At 36.8% G+C, this 5,063-nt stretch overlaps 1 long non-coding RNA gene across 3 annotated transcripts; it reads right to left on the bottom strand.

Annotated features, from left to right (window-relative positions):
• Positions 1-202: 202 nt before the first annotated feature.
• Positions 203-4,424, bottom strand: LOC141643274 (uncharacterized). 3 transcript variants are annotated; one of them, XR_012543675.1, is made up of 5 exons: positions 4,185-4,423; positions 3,746-3,882; positions 2,120-3,538; positions 1,938-2,005; positions 203-1,072 (listed from the first exon to the last, which is right to left on the bottom strand). It is a non-coding gene; the product is annotated as an uncharacterized LOC141643274 (long non-coding RNA). The 3 variants fall into 3 exon arrangements; XR_012543674.1 differs by lacking the exon at positions 203-1,072 and having other exon boundaries at positions 1,295-2,005; positions 2,120-3,620; positions 4,185-4,424; XR_012543673.1 differs by lacking the exon at positions 203-1,072 and having other exon boundaries at positions 1,295-2,005.
• Between the last annotated feature and the right edge of the window lie 639 nt (positions 4,425-5,063).

A 5,063-nucleotide genomic window follows, 5' to 3' on the forward strand; every position in this document is an offset into this window, starting at 1 on the left:
TCTTCACATATTCATCCTTCCTTCTCCTTCGCTTTTGTTTCACATCTCCTCTACCTTTCTCCTCGTTTTCCATTAACAGAATTTCCGTCCGCATTTTTTTTTCACAAGCCAATTTCATGAGTAGCTTCGGTCCTTTTAAGTTGGAGAGAAAGTAAACATCTAATTTTAAGATCACATGTGAATATAAATGTGTAGTTAGAAATGAGCAACACTATAAGCAGTTTAAAGTTGGCATAGCGCAAAATTGTTTCCCACAGTATGCCTGGATATTTATAATTACGGAGTGACATATATGATTATATGTAAGGTAAAGAGTGAGACTGCTAAGACACAAACTTTTTTTGTCAAGATAGATCACAACGTTTACAGAAATTCATACATCGACTAATTTCAATGACGCTAGATCAATGGTTTTGTAAAATTCCAGCACCTAAGCAGCAAAATTTGGCAGTTAAGCCATCAATGTAAAGCACATGTATTGATTTACAAGTAATGGAACTTGTGAGCAAAATGATTTAGCCAACTCCTTGATAAGTTGGTCAGCGTATCAGAGTATGATCTACAAAATATGTAAATACATCTTAAGGTAGGTTAGGCATGTACAGTTGCAATCCTTTGCACAAGTCGACAATGACTATGGATCACTGACTCACTGTACTTCATCTTTCTCTCCTGCTTGTTCTCTCTGGTGTTGCAACTTGCAAGTACCCAAACCTTCTTCCAGGTTTCTTTTTCCAGTCAGTTCAAGCTTCTTAGCGTAAACTGATATTGACCCTGAGTTCAGACTTTTTAGCGTACACTCATACTATCTTGTCTCGATAGCATCCAGGCAGTGTGTGGCTAATGCGATCAACCTCTATAGGTTCAATTACAGTGTTGTCATAGTCATGAAAGAAACGGATGCTTTTGAGTCAATCATGATATTGCTCTTAGCTATATATTCTTCATTCAGAGAAATCTGACCAGAATCCTGAGAAGAAAAGATCTGTTGAGGAGTCACATTCTTGAAGTGTTCACCTCGCTCTGTTTGGCTCTTTTGAGACGCTAAGCTCGTTGCAGTTAACCAACCAACCTGTAAAGACAATAAGTGAATGACTATCATGGGATACATACCCTACCAAAGACATAAAAGAATCAGTTGAGATCATCGAGCTCTATTATTGGAATCAGCTCTAAACAAAGTAATCTCAAAATTTCTCAACTCCTGAAATTTCCTGATACTCCGTATTATCTGATCTGACATGGTCAATGAAATGATAAAAAAAAAAAAAAAAAAAAAAAAAAAAAAGGTGAACATGCAGAAAATTCAACCGAATGTCAAATTCATGATACTAACATAATGACCTCTCCAGCACTACCTTTCCCATGGATATTTGCTACAAGTAACAACATAATGGCCTCTATGAGTGTATCGTTACCCCACTTATGCGTATTAAACTAACAACGCAATGATCTATGCCACTACCCATTTCGTCTCTCTCTAACTGAATGTGTAGTATGAGATCGCTATACTAACAAATGAATCTTGCCCAAAGTACTATCACTATAAAAGTTCGAGCTATGTAATTTCACACACGTCAAAGACAAGTTTAATATGCAAAGAAAAGAGAAATATTCGAGTGTTGTGGTTAAACTTTCTTCTTCTAGAAGAAATATCGGGGGACATGCCCACTTGCTGCACAACCACATTAAGTTTTACTTCATCCTCAATTTCTAGTTTACAGAAAGATACTACTCCGGTATGATTCATCCAAAAGTTGATGTCGCCAATGGAACCTCTCTTACCCCTCTCGACCGAAGATTAACCACTACAGGTACCCGACAAAACCAAATAACATTAAACCCATGCCAACTAACTTCCCTTGACTCCTTTATTAGAGATAAAAGAATAAAACAGAAGCTTACTAATTAAGGATCAGATCAAACGTACAAATTACCTTTCTGCCAAATTTAGCAATGGTAAATGCTCAATTTCTTCTTGCCTGGTCTGAATCTCTTCGTCAACCTGCGCACATTATACATTTACAAAACATAAACTCAACAATAACACAACTTGATCGTAACCTGCAGTGTGTACTATGCCACTGTGACCAATTTATAAGCTGTAGAAATTGCTTACCAACATAGGAAATTCGAGTTAGGAAACGAAGTATCCGACTTGGCTTGAACTTAATTTGTCTTACAAGCCATGATTCTATCATATTGAAAACCGGCATTGCATATATCTACACAATACACAAAAACAGAAACGAGTCAGATATTCCCTTATGTAAAACAATAATATGAGGATCATCTTCAAGTAAAATTATCAACATTCAAGGACTCGAGTTGTTTAAACTAAGTATAATTTGCATTGCCCCTTTTTCGATAAACTAATTTGAAATCTATAATTGTTTTCCAGTAATAGCTTTGAAAGTTCCAAGAGACACCCGAAACCAAAAATTTCTAGTTCTAACACTAATGCGGTAATCACGTAGAAAAAACCCCGAAAATGTCAACTAAAAAATTCGAATATCAAGCGGGAACGACCAATCCTGCTAGCCCCCAACTGACTCCGTCGCGGCATATATTATGATTATAAGAGATGACTTAATGACATTTATTTTAAGATACATTAACATGAGTAACTCTTGAGTGTAAATAATCGATCTCGTTTTAACTACTCCTAGAAGAATAATTTTATTTCCAATCCAAATCTTGAAATATATTAGCATAATCACCTAGTTAACTGATCCAAGCATTCCTCTCATGTGTTGAGGTGATATTTCAACAATATATACAGGTACCTGATTACACTAAAGACTGTAAAGACTCTGCTAAACCATTTTATAAATTATAAAGTAATCAAGTAAGCAATTCAATCACGAACAAACAATAGGATTTACCGTGTATGAAATAATCCCAACACCAAAACCTTCAGCAGTCGTCCCATGTACAAGAACGAGACATCCTTTCAAAGTACACCAGCAATTAAGATACACAATTTGCAACAAAGCTATTATTATTATTATTGCTTAACCCACCACCGTATTCACACCCTCCTAAATTCAAGCTACCCTTCTTGTACAACTTTTTAGCCTCCACAGTATGAATAATATCACAAGTAATCTCCCCAGCATCCTCATCCGCCTCCCATATACATATCCTCGGAAAATTGACCCCTCTTTCGAACACACTCATCCGTCCTCCTTCAACCGTCCTCTTCTCCCCCATGGCCACCCACATTGACATCTTTAATAAGATTATAATCTTAGTCCTAGGTCGTACTGGTGTGGGGGTGGGGATGAGGTTAAGAAGCCTGGACACCCATTCTTATTTGCTTTGTATGGTCAGAGAGTAACCCATAGAAATGACATGAAGTAATGATATCATCTTCTGATTAAAAATTAATGATAACATCTGATTATAGCACCAAAAAATCTGTCTACTGAAACCATACCTCATAAAAAGCCTTTTTGATCTCAGGTTGAGTTGCATTTCTGTCTAAAAGCTCCAAACTTTCCATGTAGAGCTCCGAGGCGCAACCGACAGTCAGAAACTGTAATCAAAGAGAATAAAACTATTAAAATTAGCCAAGCTGGTAACTTTTATTCCCCACACCACAAACATCCACCTTAATTCTGCAAAAACAACAACAAAACACTAATTAATTAGAGAAAGTCAACTTCAATCAAACCCAATAACCATAAGTTTGCCAAAAAAACAAACATCAACCCATTAAAAAGGAGTAATTAGGAGTCGTTACCATTTTCAGCCAACACCGGGCCCGCTGCTCCTACTCTGACTTCCGATTCGGATGCCAATTGAAATTAAACCACAAAAATACACAACCGCAAAATTGTCCTCCGATCAGTGGCACATAAAATGGGCATATATACTTCCCTGGTGTTCATCACATGGTTTCGAAAAATAATTAAGCTACTGGTGTTCAACATAATACAACGACACATTATTAAGGTACTATAAGATCACAATTAACAAAATAATTCAATGCGAACCCTAAATTAACAAAATAAAAGATGATTAAATTACAGAAATTTGATAGGCGATCGGTGATAAGAAAATTATTGTTTCCTGGTAATTAATCCGAAAACTAAAATAAAACCCTGATTAATTCGAAAATAAATAATAAAATCAATTAACCATCTGAATAAACAACAATATGAGAAATAAAGACTACTTACCTCAATTCAAATGAAAAGGTGTCTTGTTGTTGGTAGTTTGAGAAGCAAAGATGAATAACGAAGGTGATGCGACATGAGATGGTGAAGGAAAATGCAATGATGGATAAAGGCAGATGATGAATCAGACAGAGGGAGTGTAGACTGTAGAGAGAGCAAAGAAGAGATATGAGGGATTGAGAGGTTGAGAAGAGAAGACGTGGATAACGGAGTTCCAGGCAGCATAAACAATTAAAAAAAAAAAAAAAAGACTGAAGCATTGTTGTATGTAGATTGTAGTTAGGCCCAAATAAGTGACACACCAAACGGCCCATAAGTTGAATAAACCAAACCCGCCAAAAGCAACCCAGCCCACCCATTGCATATTACTATTCATTCTCCAAGTTACTATTCATTAGTGAATAGTAACATGTTGCTTGGACATTTAAGGTAAGGTAGAGATTAATACAAAAGACAATACTCAATCCTCAGCGTGCCACGTCATTAGTGCAGTTTTTTTTTTTTTTTTTTGAAATTCATGTTAAGGTGGGACCCGTGAGTGTGCAATGTATTTATTTCTTCAGATTTCCGTTTTTTCAAACATGCGATAAATTCCGTCTTACAACAAATTCTATGAAAATGTCCAAGTGACGTTCCCTCGAAGAGAGAGAAACTCAATAGACCCCCAAAATTAAAAAAACCCCAATTATTTACCCCCTTCTCGCCGGCGGCTTCTCCGGTCGTCTCTTTGGGTCGCCGGCGAGACTATTTCAACCCTTTATACCCCTTCCCCTCACTGTCATCCGTTGAGTTGTTCGCTTTAATATTTTGTGTTCGTATTCATCTTTCAATCACGACTGGGGTTTGGGGACTTTCACTAAGTCGCCCATCTGCAGCTACCGG

Source organism: Silene latifolia, chromosome 2 (genome assembly GCF_048544455.1).
Source record: "Silene latifolia isolate original U9 population chromosome 2, ASM4854445v1, whole genome shotgun sequence".
Classification (NCBI taxonomy): domain Eukaryota; kingdom Viridiplantae; phylum Streptophyta; class Magnoliopsida; order Caryophyllales; family Caryophyllaceae; genus Silene; species Silene latifolia.